Source organism: Mauremys mutica, chromosome 1 (assembly GCF_020497125.1).
Source record: "Mauremys mutica isolate MM-2020 ecotype Southern chromosome 1, ASM2049712v1, whole genome shotgun sequence".
NCBI lineage: Eukaryota > Metazoa > Chordata > Testudines > Geoemydidae > Mauremys > Mauremys mutica.
Genome location: NC_059072.1, coordinates 244,143,029 through 244,166,418, shown reverse-complemented (window position 1 = coordinate 244,166,418; position 23,390 = coordinate 244,143,029). Strand labels below are relative to the sequence as shown.

General features: G+C 41.6%; 1 long non-coding RNA gene across 1 annotated transcript in view; it reads left to right on the top strand.

Moving 5' to 3' along the window:
- LOC123363718 overlaps nucleotides 1–23,390 on the top strand; it is a 45,828-nt gene that overhangs the window by 11,008 nt on the left and 11,430 nt on the right. The window contains exon 2 of the long non-coding RNA XR_006576872.1: nucleotides 8,627–8,750. This is a non-coding gene — a long non-coding RNA (uncharacterized LOC123363718). The remainder of the gene's footprint in view (nucleotides 1–8,626; nucleotides 8,751–23,390) is intronic.

Sequence of the window (23,390 nt, the reverse complement as noted above, 5' to 3'; positions counted from 1 at the left end):
AGAACCCACATTTGCATTCATGTCGTCATTACACCCACATTGCATGTCGTATAAAAGAGCAAAGATACAATATATAAAGGAGGAAGGCTAAACAGTGAGCCAACGAAGTAGAGAGTCCAAATTGTGTCTGCCAATAGCAATCTAGGCTGATTCAATATGAAAAATCTCAAAAGAAATATATAATTCAATTAGGAAACAATGTCACATGATTTAAGCAGCATGATTATCTTTAAAATATGCCTTCTATTTTGAAAGTATTACTCCTTCCCCTGGCATTCTCCCTTTTGGGCTATGACTCGGGGGTTGCCTGTAACCCTCTCCTGTCCATGTACAAAACCCTCTCACTTGAATTCAGTGGTGCTTCCGTCAGTGCTAACTGGCCTGGCTAGGGGTATGGGTTAGACTGAGCCTAGGACCTACTTTCCCTTGCGCTGATCCCTACCACAAGGGCAGGTTAAGACACAGGCTAAACCACTTGAGTGCCGATAGTCCTCCAGCCCAGTGCCTTCCCACAATACACCCTTGTGTGTACCAGAAGGACAGAAGTTCTTCCACAATTCACTGGGAAATGAGCACAGAGCACCTCAGCTTACTGTAGCACAAGAACCATGGGATATGTCCACAGAAGGCTAATGATACTCCCCTCCAGTGAATGCTGTACCAGTAAGCACATCGTAACTCAAGTGGGAGGAGCCACATTACAAAACTAATCCAGGTGCTGAGCTCTTGAGTTAACTCTGCAGAGAAAAAAAATGCCCTAAGAGAAACAGACACTGTCTTCTTCTTCCCTCCTGTCCTCTGCTTGAATCCCAGTTATGGCCCCAACACCTCCCTACTAGCTTTCATCAGCAAGGAGGCAATGCATCTGACAGATTGTACAACATCCATTACTCAGCAAGTATCATAGCCTAAGGCACTAGTAGACAAGACTTTGTTTTTGTTCCAACAAGAAACTCTGCTACTACAAAGACAGATGTCCATGTTATCAAATAAGTCTTACCTGAAAAAAATCTGAAAAACTGTAAATGAGAAATGCTTGCGGAATTGGCTAGCTTTTGCTAATCTGATCTTTTTCAATTTTTGTAGTTCAAGTATGGCATCAAGCTATGGAAAGTTTCTTTGACTTCTCACACAGAGGACTTTCTTCATTGGTAGCACATTCCACACTCTAGATACAATAACCAATTGAATAGTGTGCATCTGGTATCTTCTAACCAAGTCCCTCATATTTGCCAGTGAATATGTTGTTAGGCTATAGCATTTCAATCTAATTATTTTGCTGGCTTGATTTAGTAAAAAAAAAAAAAAAACAAAGCAAGCAGAGCTCAAGGGTTATTTCCTCAAGGTATTTAGTTTTGTGCATTTTCCTGTTACATGGCATGTTACCCTCTACTGTGTAGCATTGTTAGACAGTTGCTATGTTTCACCCCAGCAGCAGCTGGATCTCAGGTGGTCCATAGAGAGAGGAGCGAGCCTAATCCTCCAACACTTATTCAGTTGTGAATTCAATGGGATTACTCACATGAGTATGAGTTGTAGGGCTGGATCCATAGTTTCAGAATTTATAGGCTTGAATGTCTGGCTAATGGTATGAAAGTCTACATTATTGTTAATCACCATTAATGGATGGAGGATTTTCCCCAGTCACATCCCTTCCAGCATTTATTATCGTTAACATTAAATACTCATTCTATTTATTGGGTTGAAGTCTATGGATGTAATTTATCATTAATATCACTTAAACACTTTGGGACATAGATTATGCCTTTCTGTGTGTTTTTTATATAGCACCTAACTCAATTGGGCACAAACCTGATTAGGGCCTATGGGTACTACTATACTACAAATAATAGATGGGAAAACTAGTTTGGCATGATTTCTCTCCATATTCTCTTCCCATGTTCCTTGCCAGCTGATTTCACTACACTTTTAAAAAAATTCTCATAAATGTACAGCAACTTCATCTCCGCTCCTTTTTCCAGTTGTAGGCTACATAATGTTTTGAGAGAAGGTCTTTGGAGTAAGGGATTTTTCATTTGTTCCACACCATCCAACACTCTACTGACCAGGATATAAAGGTTTAGCTTTTTTATAAGTGTGGAAGTTGCAAATATTGTAATAAAAGAAGAAAGAGCTTCTAGGATAAATGATGATCAATTTCCAGCTCTCTATTAACATTGTACTCCATCCTCCCCAAATGACCAATGAATCCTTATCTCTTTCCATTCCTGAAGATGCAAAGATCTTAAACAGTTTCCTCATCTCAGAGTCAAAAGACAAAGCAGATATTCATAGACTATAAGGCCAGAAGGGTCCACTGTGATCATCTGGACTGACCTCCTCCATAACACAGGTCATAGGACATCCCTGAATTAATTCCTGCTTGAACTAGAGCATAGATTTTTAGAAAAAACATCCAATCTTGATTTTAAAATTGCTAGTGGTGTAGATGTCATAAGGCATTGTTCTGCGAGTCTACTGGAGGTGTAAACAAATTGGAGTTTTATTATCCCTTTGTGGCATGTTCCCCTTCTTGAGGTTTGCTATCTCTACAAACTCTCCGAGAAAAGATTGTGGCTGTTTTCTGTCAGGAGTAGGGGGACTATCCCTGTGAGCTGTAAATCCAAGCCTTTATTTAGCCTTAATTTTCAATATAATCTATTTTTGGGGAGGCCTTTTATGTGAATCCATTGTTGCTCTAAGCTTTGCTGTGCCTAGTCTATAACCAGTTGCCCAGTAATAGAACTTAGCGTTGCCAGTCTCCCATCTTGACAGGCTCCCATTAATACCTCCATTTCTAGATAAACTTGTCTTGTTTTGCTAGAATTTTGTTAGGACTGGAGGCCAGGACTGCTTGGAATAAATAACTGGGAGATGCACTGGCCTTTCCACCTGTTCAGGATACTATTAATTTACTCTGAAAATTGCCAGAGATTTACTCTATAATATTTGAGGCTGTAGCGATACCTTGCTATTGATCATAACTAAAAGCATAACTGAATTCAACATGTGGTTTTAATTATTACCTATCCTCTGCAGGCTAAAGCTTCAGACTTCCTATGAGACTATAGCTATAATACCCAGTTAATATCCAGTTAAATTCTGAGATCCTTAGCATAAGAAAGGTATAGACATATCGAAGAGGGATCAGAGAAGAGTATCAAACATGTTTAGTAAGTAACTGTATCCTGGAAGGACTTTGATGCCAGTTCTCAGCACTGGCAGCATGGTGCTACTGTGCTTGCCCGGTTCTGACCAAGCAAGCTATCAGAAAGGAGATGAGTTATAGTGATAGTTTCCAAGGCCATTAGGGACCATCAAATCATCTAGTCCGATTGCCTGTATAACACAGGCCCTACATTCTACCCAGTTACCCCTGTACCAAACCCATATCATAGCATCATAGTCATCTTGGGAGTTTTATCCTCATGGCCATAACTTGGAGGGGCCTAAAGGAAGAGGAGATGAGTGTGGATTTCCCTTGTGACAGATAGAGCCAGGTTTTGGGTTCGAAGGTGGTGTTGTCGATGGAACATGGAAAAGAGCTGGTTGGGAATTCCCCCCACAAACACAGCCCAGTTTGGAACTGGGGTATATGTTCCGTAGTATGTGGCTTCTTTCCATGCCTGTGAACACAGATTGTTTGGATTTGATGATGGAGGCATCATAGTTTGAGGGCAGAGGATCCTGCTCCTCATGTGTAAAATTGGAAATGGAAGTGGAGGACGTGAGTATCTTTCTCTGTGTGCCAAAGAAGTGGCTGTATCCCTCCTTCTCTGTAGCTCTCAGTCTTAAGCAAACACAGCATTAATATAACATTCTGAGGAAAGGGTATTTGAATACACATCCACCAACCCTCTATTTGCTGATCTCAGAGGCCATTCATTATATTAAGGAGTCTTGTGGTGAGTGCACAGTTAAGGTTGTGACTCACAACTGCTGAAAATATTCTAGTTTTGACACTTTGTAGCTTCCTCAAAGATCTTCCTTTTTCACCTCAAAATTTCTCTTGTCTGCTTTTGTGCCAGATAACTATTTTTGGTAATTTAGAGTTCAGTTACCCAAGCCTTCTTTTTCTTATTTTTTTTTTTTTTTTTGCTTTTTTTCCAAAAGATATGAGAATTTGAAGGGGAAAAAAAAAGTTGGCCCTAAAAAAATCTCTTAACTTTCATTTGTCTGTCTCAATCGAACTAGTGTCTTTGATGCCTGAGTGGTTAATTTGGCCATTATTTGTTACAAATATTTGTATCTTTGAGAACTCTACCTGATGATCTGCTGGAACGTAGATAATCTGCTGGCACCTGGGTGTATTGCTGGAGTTTCTGAAGCTCTATCAGACAGACTGCTCAGGTTCAAATAGGTTACACACTACTGGCAGAGTCTGTCAGTGTCACTGGCCATTGTCATCCATCTTGGATTCAAGGAGGTTTACATACCTTGGCTTGATAGATCTGCCCTATAGAGTTTAATGGGGATGAAAGCAGCAAAAGAAAGTACTCCAAAAGTTACTAAATGTGATGGGGGAAGTATATCCTTTCTACAGAATTTAAGCTAATTTATAGAATTTAATAGAGCATTATATCCAACTATAGAATCCCATAGGTTGGCTTACAATTTTTATAGAAAGTCATCCACCTCTCTCTAATTCTACAGGCCCTTTTCCATGAGGGTTTAGAGGGAACTGCCACAACCTGTAGACTTTGATTCATCTGAGGTGCTTACATTCAGGTTTAAGAAGGCTAAGACTCCTCCCACGCAGTCTATGATAAATATAATCTGTCAACTGAACCCTTCAAAGGCAAGAAGGCTGCAAACTCTGCTGAAGCATTTGCCTGGGACCTTGTTCTCTTCTGTTTTACTGAACTCCACTTAAATTATATTTTGCTATATTAATACACTATGAGAAGAAAACCATGTATAGCTAGAGCTCAACTATCTGTGGCAGGAGTGTTCTCCCCCATAACTCCCACACCATTTCTTCTTGAAGAGGGAATAATCCACATACAAATCTCCTGCACATACAGAAAGGTGAGTGGGGAGCCACCTGCACAGCTCTGTCACAGGACCCACAGAAAGCCCTCCAGTGAGCCCAAGATCTGAACACTGGGCAGGGACTAGGGATGGTGGAGGAGGGAAAAGCTGGAGATGTAGTTGAACAACCATAATGTTTTGTTCAGAGTTACGAACATTCCAGAGTTACAAACAACCTCCATTCCCGAGGTTCTACTATACATTCTATCCTTTTACACTACAGACTATGGAAGATGGATGCTTATATTTTATTCTTATTCTATTACTTTCCTCCATTTCCCTCTCATCCTTCAAGCAGTCAAGCCGGTGTACAGCATTAGCCACGGGTTGTTTTTTTTTTTTAATTTTATGTAGAGCCACTCACAAGCTTCAAAGTCCTTTCCAGAAGGCTGCACACATGGAGGGAGCACTTCATTTACAAGTAAAATACAGGGGTTGGAACATGACAGCCATGTAATGATTCCAGCAACACTACTTGACAGCTTTGGGAGAGGGACTGAAGAAGAACACCTTATCTATTTGAAGCAACAGGGATTTTAAACTACTGTAGGCAATTACCTTCTTCACCTCAACACCAGAGTTAACATCCCGACTCTTACAAAAAGCACTCCTACATGACTATAGTTAATTATACTTACACCAGCTTTAACGATCACACACTTAACCCTTTAGTATTTATCCATCTATCATATTGCTTTCCTGTTTTACATTGCATAACAAAATAATTCACTGAACTTTGAAATAATAATGCTGTATTCCAGATACCATTGTTATTAACTGCGTGCTGGTGGTGTTGTGCTCAGACAGCCTATATACATCTATGTATCCTGCAACACACATCTGTATGGGTGTAATGTTTCATGACATTTTAATGGTCAGTTGCTTTCATCCCAGCAGTACCCATCTCCTCTCCACAATCTCTGAGATAGGGAAGTGCTATTTATCCCCATTTTACAGATGAGGAACTGAGGATGAGGACACACCAGAATCCATGACAGAGCAGGGAAACCTGGGTCTCCCATATCCCAGGCTTTGTGCCCTCCAATCCATCTGTCCTTTCTGCTCATACAGCAGAAAAAAAAAAGTATTTGATCCCCTTTTAAGATGATTTTTGGTGGTTGTTAAATCCTAGACATCTGCCCCACACTGATTGAAAAGCCAAATTTTAAAAATTGTAAGCAGTTAGATAGGTTTTTTTCATGAGGAATTGTTCCTACATTGTTGGACAGATGTAGAGAAGGAAAGTAGGAAGAAATCCTTCCCACCCTGGGATGCAGAGTGACTGAAATATCCTTTCACTCCCTTTATATGCCCCTACACTCCAGAGTGCCACTGGAGAAAAGCAAGCCACTTCATTCATTCAAAATGTGTCCATTCCTTCATGCTCCTTCCCACCTACATGCAGCAGAATGGGTCTGCGATGGGAAATAGCTGAAGTCAGACAAGGATTTGCCCCTTATTCCTTAAAACTGGACAGGAATTTTGGTAATACTTAAAACCTATGGGATAAAATTCATTCTTGGTGTAATTCCATTAACTGCAACAGTGTTAAACGAGGGACAAATTTGACCTAGAGAATTAAAGTCTGAAAAGAGCTAGTGAATGCAAGTAATTGCTGCTTTTTGTAAGTTGTGCTATGTCCCCATTAATTGTGATTTGACTTTGTACTTCTGACTCTATATTCCCATCTGTAAAATGGGGGGTAATGATACTCATCTACTTTGTGTAATTAGAGCTACATAGAGGTTGGAAATTCTGTTTTTCAAAATCCCCAAATCCTTTTTTATTTGGCTTCATTTTGAATAGGAATGAAAACTGAATTTTGAAATTTCCTATGAAGGAAAATTAAGCGAGGAAACAATAGTTTAAGGTCTATTGGAACATTTCATATTGACAAAATTGACACATTTTGTTTCACTTCTGACTTTTTTAAAAATTGTGTTGTAATATTTTTTAATTAAGAAAAGCCAATTCAAAACAAATAAAAATATAATAAAATATAAATATATAATATAATTGAAAAGTTTAGCTCCAAAAATGTCATATTTCCCCCTGTTTTTCTTCTGGAAATAAATCCTGGTGAAAATGAACTGATTTTGTGATGTATTTTAGTTTTATTGGAACAACACATTCTTACAGAATATGGTTCACTGAAGTTTCTCCAACTAGCTCTGCTGCTACTGGTACATGAGCCGGGAGGAGGTGGGCAGGGGGAACTCAGTCCAAAACCCACAACTAGACTTTCAGGGCTGGCAGGCAATAAATGTAATTTGTGAACTGAGCAAATTTGACTTGGAAGATACTGAGACACAACATGAAATCTCTTACAGAACTGATCTTACAGAATCAATTTCCAGAGTTTAACCATACTTCATCTCTATCCAAGATGGCACAACACTGAGAAATACTACACAATAACGATAGAGTATTACCACTAGGAGTTTACTCTTTGTGTGCCTGGGTAGAGTGTACACTCACTGACTACAGTGATTACTGTGATGCCTACTACAAAATGACAAACTTCTGTGGAATGCAACAACATGAAATGTGCATTTTATAGACCATGTAGCTGACATCTTGAAATCTACATTGCACATCACATCTCAGAAAGGATTAAGTTTATAGTGGAATGAGAGTCCAAATGGGTAGCAAAATACTATCACATAAAGGTAAAATACCCTTGGAACGAGCATGCCAATTTGGCATTATGGTCCATGAGCACCTTCCCAAGTTACCACATGGACTAGGTGAAAGAACTGTGGTGGCTAACTCACAGTGCCCTTGCTCTTTGGAGCTTGTGTCTTCTCTTATATTAGTCATTGCATACTGCTTTTCAATTAGATTTGTCTGGTATTGGGCATTTATGCTGAAAATGTTTGTGTGACCATATAGCGCAGTAGAATCATGGCACAATGAGGCCTCTAAAACGTGGACTGTGGCTATAATAGGTACAAAAACATACTGCATATAAGGTTAATGCTAAGAGGTTAATTTATATTCTGGGTAGATTTGTTATATTTAAAGTAGTATACAGTATCAGAAACCATTCATTCTGTATTAAGACACACTCCATAAACTCACTGCAGAAAAAAGAAGGAAAAAAATCAGCATACACACGTGCAGGCCTGCCCTGGGGGGCAAGTGGGGCAATTTGCCCCAGGCCCCACAAGGGCCCCCAAGGGAATATAGTATTCTATAGTATTGCCCCTTTTTTGTACGGAAGGGGCCCCTGAAATTGCTTTGCCCCAGGCCCCCTGAATCCTCTGGGCAGCCCTGCACAAGTATATGTGTATAGTACTTAGGAATGGGAGTGAATATCAACTACTCCTTTTAATTAACAATTGAGTAGTTAATGATAAAAATCATCTGTGCTAAGGCTAATTCTGGATACTTCAGTGTAACATCAGCTGCAGGAATAAGGCCAGGAGAACACCAGATTCATTAGTGCCTCTAAAATTCAGTATCTATGGTAGACTTCCCTAGCTCTATATGAATCATTAACCTGAACCTTCCACTGATTAAAAAATTAAAATGTATAGCACAATCCCCATTTTTTTTAAAAGCTATTTACAGCACAAGCCTCTCTTGTCTCCAGGGTTTTATTCGTTTTTATCAAATGTTGGAAGGCCCATGCAAACCCAGTCAGATTACACGGCAAGGAAGCAACATTCCTGCACCTTTTTTCTAAATGAGATGGTGCCTCAAGCTAAAGAATCCTGGTAAGTGAATTAGCATAATACTGTAGTTCAGAACCTCCACGCCTTGGATTTCTTGCAAAACATAAAATTGCTGTGCTTGTAAATTTTGGCAGGCCGGATATTCACATGAACAAAAATCAGAACTCAAAGAAACAGCAATTAAAAATCAGATCCTCCACATCAAGATTTCTGTTCTCAAACAATACAATCACACTTAAGTACCAACCGCAGCTTTCAAACAGTGGGGCCAGATTTTGTAACCTTCACCCTAAACTGTAAGCTGAGACCAATCCCACTGAAATCAATGAGCCTTCTCCAAAAGTAGGATACTACTCAGTGTGAGTAAGGGTAGCAGAATCTGTATAATTAACACAATTATACTGTATAATCAGTAGATTATCATTTTCCATGAGATTGCATTTACATTGTGGGAACATCATAATTTAATAAAATCTGTGCAAAATAAGTTAAAACACAAATGAATGTAACAGCCATTTGAACCTCTTAGGTAGGCAAGAGGTGATTCTGATATGGGGAAATGTGATCCAAAATAACATAAAAAGCCAAGGCCCAGCTTATGAACTCATTAATACTGGGGAGCAGTAATTTACCTGGATAATTCCATTGATTTCAGTAGGGCTATTTGTTTAAGTAACTGTTCACTGATGTGACCACATAGTTCACAATCTGGCCCCAACTTAGGAGAATAGGTTAGAGTGACTTAGTCTACATACAAAAGTTGTATCATTTTAACTATACCAATAGTCCCTTATTGTGGACACAGTTATACTAGTATAGCTATTCCTCTATAGGGAAGAATAAGCTATACTGCTATAAGCACTCCTATACTAGTGTAGGAATTACTAGTATTGATAGGAATATAACTGCATCCACGCTAGAGGTTGCACTGTTTTAACTATTTTGATTTTTTTAAAAAATCACACGCCTAAATGAACTAGTTATATTAGTACACATTCCGTGTTGACTAGGCTATATGAGGATATCCATCTAACTGCGAAAGTTAAAGAAGATACAGATAGGGCTAACCTGACCTCCATCCTGAGCCTACATATTAGGAGCCTTTTACTAGGGTGAGGAGATCCTTCAGCCATAAAGCACTTAAGAGTCTTCAAACTCTGCTAGACTAGTCTATCCTACAGCACTTCTACTTTTCTTCTGATACCAGTTATAAAAATGGAAGCATTCCCTCATCCAACATGGTTCAGAAGATTTTATAGCACCCCTATGATCTCAGAGAAAGACCTGCCATCTGCTTTATCCCTGGTCATCAAGCTGCAAAATAAATTATGAATATCTGCTCCCATCACATTCAACAGTACTTTTCCTGTCAGAGAAGATTAGTTTGAAGATCTTTTCTGGTGTAGAGGTTATCTGGTCTCATATTAAGGTGTTAGCTGGTTTATTCTAAGGTACCTATCTCCCCAATATTAGGCTCGCTCTCATATTACTTAAAGATAATGTCTTCACTGCCAAACAGGTTTCAGAGGGGTAGCTGTGATAGTCTGTATCAGCAAAAACAACAAGAAGTCCCTGTGGCACCTTATGCCCAAATACATTTGTTAGTCTCTAAGCTTTTGTGGACTAAAACCCACTTCAGCAGATGCATGGAGTGAAAAATACAGTAAGCAGAATAGATATAGCACATGAAAAGATGGGCGTTGCCTTATGGCTCGTTAGCACTGACTTCCCCACTTGGTAAGGCAACGCCCATCTTTTCATGTGCTATAATATCTATTCTGTTTACTGTATTTTTCACTCTATGCATCCGAAGTGGGTTATGCCCAAATAAATTTAGACTTTAAGGTCAGAAGGGACCATTATGATCATCTAGCTTGACCACCTGCACAACGCAGGTCACAGAATCTCACCCACCCACTCCTGTAACAAACCCCTAACCTAGTCTCTAAGGTGCCATGAGGACTCCTCATTGTTTTCACTGCCAAAGAGAGTCTGTTTTTACATGGTGAGATCTCTCTCTAAAAATCCAAGTGGAGACCAGGCACTGTAGTGTTTACCTTGATGTAGCTAGTTGAGGTCTACTCTATGGAGATGGGCTGTATAGCATTACCTCATCTCCATCAGGATTTTACAGAGAAATAGCCGATTCAAGTTAGGTATCTTACTGTAGAAACACACCTTTTTGGGCAGCGAAGACATAGCCATAGTTCCAGTTATTTCATCCCCTGAGCACACCGTAGCCGCAGTTGTTGTTAGTCACTCATCTATAAAGTCTCTGGGTGTTTATTTCTAGCCACTTTTTCCTTTGTGGAAAAATGATCCATGTACCCTTCCTACTGTTTGTCACCACCCACTTATTGAGTCACATCTGAATGTAGATTTTAAGCCCTTTTGGGCATGCAATGGGTCTTCTCCATGCCTTCTGTGAATCAGCCAACACACTTTTGGGTAGTAAAAAAATGTTTTTGGCTATTATTAATTCATAAATTCATTCTGTTCCATTGTAACATAGTGGAGAGCAACATATTGTTATAGAAGAGATGTTAATGGCCTGCCATTTGAGGTCCTGGAAGAAAAGATCATAGAGTTTATTAAAGTAAATGGACTTCATTAAGCATGCAGCTGAAGCTCCTTTGTGTATTTAAAAAATAGTTGCAAAGGAGAGGGCTGGCACCTGGTGTTACCTGGCAAGACCATGTGTCATGGCGGGGAGTGTGGAGCTAATGAGGTTTTTCTACATTAAAGGGTACGTCTACACTACGGGATTATTCCGATTTTACATAAACCGGTTTAGCAAAACAGATTGTATAAAATCGATTGCGCGCGGCCACACTAAACACATTAAATCGGTGGTGTGCGTCCACGGTCCAAGGCTAGCGTCGATTTCTGGAGCGTTGCACTGTGGGTAGCTATCCCGTAGCTATCCCATAGTTCCCGCAGCCTACCCCGCCCCTTGGAATTTCCGGGTTGTGATCCCAGTGCCTGATGGGGCAAAAATCATTGTCGCGGGTGGTTCTGGGTACAGCCTCACCCCTCCCTCCCTGAAAGCAGCAGACAAGCGTTTCGCGCCTTTTTTGCTTGGTGAACTGTGCGGACGCCATAACACAGCAAGCATGGACCCTGCTCAGCTCAATACCGCAATCGTGCATGTTTTAAACACCTCGCGCACTCTCGTGCAGTATATGGTGAACCAGGACCTTCAAACCGAGGCGAGGAGGAGGCGGATACGGCAGCGCGGCGATGACAGTGATGAGGACGTAGACACAGAATTCTCTCAAACCGCGGGCCCCCGCGCTTTGGAGATCCTGATGGTAATGGGGCAGATTCTATCCATTGAACGCCGATTTTGGGCCCGGGAAACAAGCACTGACTGGTGGGACCGCATTGTGTTGCAGGTGTGGGACGATTCCCAGTGGCTGCGAAACTTTCGCATGCGTAAGGGCACTTTCATGGAACTTTGTGACTTGCTTGCCCCTGCCCTGAAATGCCATAATACCAAGATGAGAGCAGCCCTCACAGTAGAGAAGCGAGTGGCGATAGCCCTGTGGAAGCTTGCAACGCCAGACAGCTACCGGTCAGTCGGGAATCAATTTGGAGTTGGAAAATCTACTGTGGGGGCTGCTGTGATGCAAGTAGCCAAAGCAATCACTAAGCTGCTGCTACGAAAGGTTGTGACTCTGGGAAACGTGCAGGCCATAGTGGATGGCTTTGCTGCACTGGGATTTCCTAACTGTGGGGGGGGCGATAGATGGAACCCATATCCCTATCTTGGCACCGCAGCACCAGGGCACCCAGTACGTAAACCGCAAGGGGTACTTTTCAATGGTGCTGCAAGCACTGGTGGATCACAAGGGACGTTTCACAAACATCCACGTGGGATGGCCAGGGAGGGTTCATGATGCTCGCGTATTCAGAAGCACTACTCTGTTTAAACGGCTGCAGCAAGGGAATTACTTCCCAGACCAGAAAATAACAGTTGGGGATGTTGAAATGCCTGTCGTTACCCTGGGGGACCCAGCCTACCCCTTGATGCCATGGCTCATGAAGCCATACACAGGCAGCCTGGACAGTGGTCAGGATCTGTTCAATTACAGGCTGAGCAAGTGCAGAATGGTGGTGGAATGTGCATTTGGCCGTTAAAAGGCGCGCTGGCGGACATTACTGACTCGCTCAGACCTCAGCCAAACCAATGTCCCCTATGTTATTGCTGCTTGCTGTATTCTCCACAATCTCTGTGAGAGTAAGGGGGAGACCTTTATGGCGGGGTGGGAGGCTGAGGCAAATCACCTGGCCGCTGATTATGCGCAGCCAGACACCAGGGAGATTAGAAGAGCACACCAGGAAGCGGTGCGCATCAGAGAGGCTTTGAAAACGAGCTTCATCAATGGCCAGGGTACAGTGTGACTGCTGTGTTTGTTGATGAACACCCAACCCCCCTTGATTGACTCATTCCCTGTAAGCAACTCACCCTCCCCCTTCGAGTACAGCTTACTTATGCAAATAAAGTCACTCTCGTTTAAAAATCATGAATTCTTTATTAATTTATTATAAAAAGAGGGAGAGAAGTAAGGGTGTGGTTTGAGAGGAGGATAGGAAGGATGGAGAAGGCCATTAAAAAAATTTCACATTAACGACAGCCTTCTGATTGGGCTGTCCACAGGGGTGGAGTGGGCGGGTGCACGGAGCCTCCCCCCACGCGTTCTTACACGTCTGGGTGAGGAGGATATGGAACATGGTGAGGGTTGAGGGTGGTTATACAGGGGCTGCAGCGGCACTCTGTGATCCTGCTGCCGTTCCTGAAGCTCCACCAGACGCCGGAGCATGTCAGTTTGATCACGCAGCAGCCCCAGAGTTGCATCCCGCCACCGCTGATTTTCCTGCCGGTCTTCCTGCCGCCACCTCTCATCTCGGGTGTCCCTCCTGTCCTCACGTTCACTGGCCTCTTTCCTGTAATTTGATACCACGTCCTTCCACTCATTCAGATGAGCTCTTTCATTGCGTGTAACTTCCATAATATCCGAGAACATTTCATCTCGCGTCTTCTTTTTCCTCCGCCTTATCTGTGCTAGCCTTTGGGATGGAGGAGGGATGGTTGAAAAATTTGCAGCTGCATGAGGGAGAGAAATATTTAGAAAGATACATTTTACAGAACAATGGTTATACTCTTTCACAGTGAACAGCGCTATTCACCTTACATAGCACATGTGATTTCCCTACAAGGTCGCATTTTTCATCTTAATAGTGAGTGCCTGCAGCTCTGGAGTTACAGATCTCACAGACACAGGTCCGGGCATCAGAATTCAGCTTGCATGCGGCCATGGTAAGCCACTGTCTTTCGGCGTCTGCAGTGATTTACCCCTCCCCCCAATGCATGGCTAATACCACGCTAGCTCCCTGCTAATCAACACCCTTCCCACCCCCCCACCCACTGCGTGGCTGGTAGCTTGGGGAAGCCCCGCTGACCAAACACAAAAAAGATCATCGGCATTTCATTCCTCCCCTCCCCCCGCTTGGCTACGTGGAGGAAAGGATTTTTTTTTAAGCTGCTGCAGTCCACGAACCCAGTAGGAAAATGGCCATCCCCCTTAATTAAATTCCTGATTTTTAACCAGGTTATCCTGAACGATATCACTTTGCTGAGGATAACACAACAAGATAAAGAACGGATGCTTCTTGAATGCCAGCAGTCACCGGGACCATACGCTGCTATGCTTTGCCACACAATGATACCTGATTACTTGCTACATGCATGGCGTGGTAAAGTGTCCTACCATGGTGGGCGGAACAAGGCTGCCTTGCCCAGAAACCTTCTGCAAAGGCTTCTGGAGTACCTACAGGAGTGCTTCATCGAGATGTCCCTGGAGGATTTCCTCTCAATCCCCGGACATGTTAACAAACTTTTCTAAGTAACTATACTGTCTGCGACTGCATCCCAAGTCCTCAGGGCAAATCAATCATTAAAAAACGCTTGCTTAAAAAACAATGTTTGCTATTTACAAAGGTACACTCACCAGAGCTCCCTTCCATGGCGTCATTGTCTGGGATACTTGCTTGGGAGGGCTGGGAGAGGGTAATTCCGTCAGGGTGATAAAAAGCTCCTGGCTGCTGGGGCTCACGGAGTGCTGTGTGCTCTCTGCTAGGTCTTCCTCCTCTTCTTCATCTTCATCTTCCCCGTCTGCATAATCCTCAGCCATGGCAGAGATTACAACCCCCACCTCGGAATCCACGATCAGGGGTGGGGTACTTGTGGCGCAGCCCCCTAAAATTGCATGCAGCTCAGCGTAGAAGCGGCATGTTTTTCGACCTGCCCCGGACCTTCCGTTTGCTTCTTTGGTTTTCTGGTAGGCTTGTCTGAGCTCCTTAACTTTCACTCTGCACTGCACTGAGTCCCTGCTGTGGCCTTTATCCGTCATAGCCTTAGAAATTCTTTCAAATACTTTTTCATTTCGTCTTTTGGAACGCAGTTCTGTTAGCACTGAATCCTCTCCCCATATAGCGATCAGATCCAGTACCTCCCGTGCAGTCCATGCTGGGGCTCTTTTTCGATTCTCAGGAGACTGCATTGTTACCTGTGCTGATGAGCTCTGCGTGGTCACCTGTGCTGATGAGCTCTCCACGCTGGGGAAGCAGGAAATGAATTTCAAAAGTTCGCGGGGCTTTTCCTGTCTACCTGGCCAGTGCATCCGAGTTCAGAATGCTGTCCAGAGCGGTCAGTGGTGCACTGTGGGATAGCTCCCGGAGGCCAATACCGTCGATTTGCGGCCACACTAACCCTATTCCGATATGTTAATCCCGATATTAGCGCTACTCCTCTCGTCGGGGAGGAGTACAGAAACCGACTTAAAGAGCCATTAAAATCGATATAAGGTTCCTCCTAGTGTGGACGGTTGTGGTGTTAAATCGGTTTTACGCTCCTAAAACCGATTTAAACGCCTAGTGTAGACCAGGCTTCACACTCACGAGCAAAGGGCAGGAAAAACTGTTGTGGGCAGTCAGCCGAAAAGTCCACATTTTTCCTTGGGTTAGCATGGGTCCCTGGAGAGAAACAGAGGCAGAAGATTGTATTTTGGGACAGGGCAGAGATGGCTGGGCTGAGGCTTTTGCAGAAAAAACTGCCTGCATGCAGTTTTATTCCCATCACTGGTCAGGGAAACAGGATGGGTGAAAAGAAATCAATTACGTAAAGAAAATCACCTGACTGTCACAGATTTCTCATCTGAACAGAAGTCACACTGCAAGGCTCTGAATTTCAGCTATTGCTCAGCTAAAGGAGGAACAGTATAAATACAATACCAAGCTCAATATATCTCAAAGGACTTCCCCATCATTCATCCTCATAACAGCATTTGCCTACCAAAGGTGATATCACCATTTTACAGATAGGGAACTGAGACACAGAGGCTAAATGACATGCCCAAAATCACACAGGAAATCTGTGGCAGAGCACGGAATTGAATTCATGTCTCCCAAGTCCTAATTTAGTATCCTAACCAGTGGATAATGCTCTCATATGGGATTTTTATAGTTTAAGATAGACTAAAGCATGCCAATTAATTCAGGCTATATTTTACATTAGGGTATGCAAACTTTGCTACAGTAATGCCACCCTAAGATTCTTTGGATAGGAAAGTCCATAGCTCTGTGGGACCAGTGGGCACTAATTAGCATGGACCCTGCTTTCTTGGGGCCAGTTAAAGTTTGCAAATGCAATAACTTCACCATCCCCAAACTGGCTAGTACATGTAAAGTTAGGTCAAGAATTTCTTCCAGGTTTATTGGAGGATTATTTAATGAAGGAAGTGTACCTATGAGGATTAGTTAGTCCAGCCACAAGATTTAATATTTGGCTAATTAGTTTGGATTTCAAATATCCACATCCAACTTTTTTTCATACTTTACCTGCTGTGCTGCAAGGATACCTACAGCTCCTGTTTCACAGAGTCATAGATTTGAAGGCCTGAAGGGACAATTATCATTATCTGCTCTGACCTTTTGCATAACACTGGCTGCAGAACCTCATCTTGTGACTTCTGCATCAAGCCCATACCTTCTGGTTGAGCTCTAGCATATCGTTTAAAAAGTTCTTCAGTTCTGATTTAAAGATTTTTCAAGTGCTGGAGAATCCACCACAACCCTTGGTAAGTTATTCCAATGGTTAATTACTCTCATTGTGTAAAATGTGCCTTATTTTCCATCTGAATTAGCCTGGCTTCAGCTTTAACCACTATGTCTTTTCCTGTTAGATTAAAGAGCTGTCTACTATAAGAAATCTCTTTCTCATGGAGGTACTTGTACATTGTAAGTAATGTCTTAACCTTCTTGGTAGATTGAGCTGCTTAAGTCTCTTACTGTAAGGCATATTTTCCAGACCTCTGATCACTTTGAAGCTCTTTTCTGAGTCCATTTCAATATTCCATTATCTTTCCAGTGTGGATATCAGAACCAGATATAGTATTCCCATGATGATCTGATTAATGCCATATACAGAGGTAAAACAACCTCTATACTCGTATTTGGTATTTTCTTGCTTATGCATCCAAAGATCATGTTCACCTTCTATATTAGCTACAGCAGCGCACTGGAAGGAAATGTTCAGTTGGTTATCCACCATCACCAACTAAGGCCAGGTCTGCACTATTGCTAAAGTCAATGTAAGTTACATCACTCAGGGGTGTAAAAAATAAATTCTCCCTGAGCGACGTAATTTACATCAATTTGACGTGGTGTCTACACTGCACTATGACAGTTGGAGATGCTCTCGTTGAGGTGGATTAATTACATCGAAGAGTGCGCTCCTGTTGATATCGTGTGTCTTCACCAGATGTGCTAAACTGACGCGGCTGCATCGATTTCAGCGGGGTAGTAAAGACAAGCCCTAAGTCATTTTCAGCCTCCCTGCATCCCTGGACACTGTCTCCCGTCTTATAAGTGTGGCCCACTTTCTTTGTTCCTAAGTGTATGACCTTGTATTTTCCTGTAATAAAATCCATGTTGTTTGAAGGATTGGTATGTATAATTGACATGTCTCAATTATTTACCACTCCACCAATTTGTCATCTGTAAGTTTTGTTAGCAATGCTTTTAATTTTTTCCAGATCATTAATAAACATATGAATAACATTGGAATAAGAACAGATCACTGAGGGACCTCACTAGATATACCCTCATAGGATGATGAATCCCCTTTTATAATTTTGAGATCTATTGGTATACCAGTTCTAATGCATTTATTAACGTCTACATTAATTTTGTATGTGCTAATTTTTAATCAGAATGTTCTGCAAATGCCTTATAAAACTGAGTATTATGTCACTATATTAATCTACCAAATTTGTAATCTCATAAAACAAAAACCAGCTTTGTTTGATGACATACTATTTTGCATATGACCATGTTGATTGGTTTTAATTATGCTCCCATCCTTCAATTTTGTACTGATTGTTTCCCATATCAGCCTTTCCATGATTTTTCCTGGGATCAATGTCAGGCTCAATGGCCTATGGTAAATTAAATGTCCCAGGTAACTCTCTTAAAATATTAACACACTAGGTGTTTTTCAGTCCCCTTGGCCTTCCCCAGCATTCTAAAATTCATTAAAAATTAATATTAATGGTTCCGGTAACTTGCACTTGAGTATTAAAATTGGCTGGGGAGTTATCTGATCCTGCCTATTTCAAAATATTTAACTGTAATAGTTGGTGTTTGCCTTCCTCTTGGAATAGAAACTATTTTCTTATCACTGTAAGATATGAATACATCACCTTGGTTATTTCCAAATATCGAACATAAATACTTATTGAATACTTCAGTCTTTTCTACATCATGACTGACAATTTTACCATCCTTATTTAGTATCACACCCTGTCACAGGGCTCGGCAACCTTTCAGGAGTGGTGTGCCGAGTCTTCATTTATTTACTCTAATTTAAGGTTTCGCGTGCCGGTAATACATTTTAACATTTTTAGACGGTCTCTTTCTAGAAGTCTATAATATATAACTAAACTATTGTTGTATATAACATGAAGCTTCTTAAACATTTTAAAAACCTTATTTATTTAAAATTCAATTAAAATGCAGAGCCCCCTGGACCAGTGGCCAGGACCTGGGCAGTGTGAGTGCCACTGAAAATCATCACGCGTGCCATAGGTTGCCTACCCCTGCCCTATCATATTGTTTAGGATTTTGTTTGTTTCCTGATATACTTAAGTAATTCCTTCTCATTGCCCTTAACCATATTGGCCATAGGGGTTTTTTCCTCTGATACTTGTAGCTTCACTTTATCAATTGTCTGCATTTCTTAACTACCTATTTGTTCTCATTGCTATCAACATCCCCATTTTCACATGTTATACATTGGATTTTTTTTTTAATTCCCACTCCATCCTGATCAGAATATTTTTTTTTAACTGAAGAAGTCGTCTTAAATGGCTTCAGTATTGTTTTGGGGACATTTAATACATTAAGTTCCAATTATCATTTTTTCCCTGGGAGAGATTATAATTAATATATAGCTACAAGCAATACCGACTCTGGAACAACTCAGTCAGGGTTTAAGTTTCTGGCATACGTTTTAATCTTTTCTAAGGCCTGGTCTACACAAAAAAATGTCAGTGTAACTATGTCACTCAGGGGTGTGGAAAATCAGAGCTAGGTACCACCTCTCAGGGAGGTAGATTACCTACTCTGATAGGAGAATCCCTCCACTTAGCGTACATGCTGTTTAAACTGAAGTGCTACAGTGGTGCAGCTGCAGCATTGCACCACTGTAGCGTTTCAAGTGTAGACAGGCTCTAAACATCTGTCTGGAGTGAACCTTCACTGCTATCTGTTATTGCCTTAACACACACAGCGTGAAGCACCTCTGGTCTAAACCTGTTGTTCACCTTTTTTTTATTTATAATTGGAGATATACCAATCTCCTAGAACTGGAAGGGACCTTGAAAAGTCATTGAGTCCAGCCCCCTGCCTTCACTAGCAGGACCAATTTTTGCCTCTATGGAGACTGGCCATTTCCCTGTTCAATCATTCCTTTTGGACAAAGTGAACATATATGAATTATGCAGTGGTTAGAAAAGTCATAGAAGGAAGTATTCTCTGAGCTTGAACCCCAAGAGTACTAGGACTAATACCCAAGTTGCTCTTATTGCTTCTATAATTTAAGAGTATGCTAGTTGTCACTTTAATCAATGTGATTACTGAGTCCATGGTCACAGGCCCCAATTTTCAGTCAAGGTAGGGCTCTCCTTATTGTGGAGTGTATTATAACCTACTAATTGTGCTCTTGTCCTATGGAAAATTCACTTTATGGACATTGCTGTTGGTCTAAAATAGTTTGCCATTTTCCTCTTTCCATCTGTCTTGAGTAGTGCGTTTAAGAAATCCAAGTTACATTGCCAGTTGTCTTTTTTGACTTCATCCATTTCTAACAAGGACAGTTGATGTTTCTTTAAAAAAGTCACTTTCGAAGAGAGTTGAAAGAATCTACAAGGGAACTGGGGGGAAAACTCTGCTTTATTAAAGAAGTTTAATTCAACTACATAAGGAGAAGAGTGGAAATGTTTTCTGAAGTGGAAATAACTGTCTGTCTCACTGTTTACAGAATTCCACCAACCCAGCTTGATACTGTAACACCAAATATAATAAATGCAACACAGAAGAATTACATTATCATCTCATGAGTTGGTCAGTGACTTGGCCACTTACTCTCTACTGTACCAATTTCCACAAGCTGATGAACTTGTCATGTACACTCCTCTATCAATGAAATTGCTCTGATCCCTTATAAAAAGGAGGGGAGAACCCCTGAACAAGGAAATGAAGTTGTCAGTGATGTTTTTGTTGCGCTATATAAATATGGGAACCGGCTGCTTATTCTCAACTTTTAATTCCATTTTGCTTACATTCTAAATAATTGATTGGGGAACAGCTTGCATTTTATAAGCAGAAAGAAAAGTTGAGAGTTGGAAAAAGCCAGGTTCACAGAATGTGGAGTGGAGCAGTTTTTTTTAAAAAAAGTTTACATTCAGCATAACTTCTTGTGCTAAAGTAACAACACCCCTGGGATGGGTTGTCGGCAGAACAGTGAAGCCTGGCACGTGGATTGCTAGCTGCAGCCCTCTGCACATGCGCTTTTCCTAGGGCTAGCTATGTTAGACTGCCAATGGAATGAACAGGGAGGAAAGCAGGAGACTGTTCAAAAAATCATCTGCAACGATATGGGGTGTGCCTGCAATGGTGGGTGGGAGTAGAATTGGTGTCAAGGCCACATTTTAAAAGATTTCTAGATGCCTAAAGATATAGTTAGGCACCTAGTGGGATTTTTAATAGGAATCAGTGGGAGTTAGACACCCATATGGATCTTTAGGTGTCTAAATACCTTTAAAAATCTGGCCTATATAGCTTTTATTTAACCCAGAGCTGTGCCCTTAACCACCCTGCCCTTAGCATCTCCCTAATGAAAGCTTACTCACCAGTTAGTGGAATACCCTCCTCCTCACACAATCAGGACTCATTGTGCATATCTATTAACATGCACTACTGCAACTAAGCCTCCACCCAGGAATCTTATAGTCTGCAGGGATGCGTTCCTCCCCTAGCTGAGCTACTGGCAGTCCTGCTAACACTATTCTCAGGAAAAGATGATGCTGGCAAACTTTCCACTTTTTTTTTTTGTCCCTTTCAGGGAGATGTAAGAGGAAATTATGTTGTCACATTGAATGATTAACCACCAATTGTGCAGTGCAGTGCACTGAACAATTAAGAAAGGGAGCCAAGAATTTTGAAGGCACTTTCTTTTACCCTCACACTGCCAGGAATACAGCCACCAGTTGCTGCAACTCTGCACTGCCCACTAATTGTCTTCCCTGTTAAAAACAAATTGAGCAGGAGTGGCTTGTATTTTTAAGGGGTGGGGTTAATTTAGCAATTAAATAGCACCATCTCCTGGCTAAAGAACTCTTGTAAGAGTTCCCCTTCTCTATCAGCTGAGTTATGAAACAAAGCCATCCTGCAACAAATGCCCTGGCCATTGCAGTCCCTTTGTCTCATAGAAACCCAAAGAGTAGGTTTGTGTGACTCTCCTCAAGTAGTGAAGGTAGGCATAGCCCCTACAGCAGGAATTAAGCTCCTTCTTTAATCTGCGACAATGGTTTCTCTCTGGGACCCACTTCCTCCCTTGCCAGAAATAACTTCTCTTCTTCACTTCTGGTGTGCTCCAGACTGGTCATTTCTGCGATCTTAACAATTCAGACTTTCCCTCTAAATCAGAAACTTTTTACAGTAAAACCTTCTGCTGCTAACACATTAAAACGTTTGCTAAATCCTTGACTACTTTTAAATCACCAGCACCGGGTTGTGGACATTTTCTGCTGAGACTTCTTATTTTACTAATAATATCTTTGCTGTCTTATATGGATTCTGCTAAAAGAGCCCTGACTGATATATAGTTTTTTAATGCTTATGGTCTGCTTCTCTCTCTTACTGAACAGTTTCCTGAACTTCACCTGCGGAACTTCATCCCCAAATGAATCATGCTGTCATATCATTTAGGCAGATGGAGGGAAAGTTTAACATGCTGCCCAGTTGCAATGTAACCACTTGGTTAGAATAAACAATGCACACTTAAAAATATTCCAGAAACAGCTTTAATGAATGCAACTTTATAAAGAAAAGAGGAACAACTAATGTGAGGGGGGTCAAAGGATAAGGCAGCTTCTTTGCTCAGTTCTGCCACTGACTACTGTGTGACCTTGGGCATATTACCTCTAATTTCCCCTCCACTTGTCTTTTCTATTTAGTTGTAAGTCCTTCAGGGCAAGAACTGGCTCCTGCTATGTATGTGGACAGTGCTTAACACAGGCCCCCATCGCATTTGGGCTTGTAGGCTCTTCTGTAATACAAATACTATTATTAATAATAACAGTGATGTCACCATTAAAACTTGCAGGCAGACTCTTTCATAGAGGGCAGGAAAGCCTGTTTAAGGTGAAAGCTGTCTGACGTATACAGTTCAGTAATACTAACACTATACAGTATCTCAGGAAAGCTTACACATCTCTCAAAACCTTAATGTGCAGCAGAATGTGGCTAGCTCAAGTGTAAACATCTTGCCAAGCGCATCATAAACCTTCATAGCTTTCGTTTGCTTCCCAATTTAGGGCTAGAGCGGAAGGGTGGTCTAGTGGTTAGTAGACGATTCCGACCGAATTCCCTGCTCTGCCACAGACTTCCTGTATATCTCTAGGCTAATCACTTATCCTTACTCCTTGTGCCTCAGCACCCCATCTGTGAAATGGGGGAATAGCACTGAGGTATCATGATAACAACCTAATTGTTTGTGAGATGCTCAGATACTATGGTAATGGGAGCCACATAAATACCTAACATAGATAGACAGTATCAGAGGGGTAGCCGTGTTAGTCTGGTTCTGTAGAAGCAGCAAAGAATCCTGTGGCACCTTATAGACTAACAGATGTTTTGCAGCATAAGCTTTCGTGGGTGAATACCCACTTCTTCGGATGCAAGACCAATGGTAGGCATCCAGCCAAAGATCAGATTAAATATGTCACTGGAGAACAACCACACACACCACGAGTTGTTACTCATTCTTATTTGAGGGAAACTATTTGATAGAATACAACTGCTTGGAAAAATGGCTCTATTTGTGTGTGTATATATGCACAG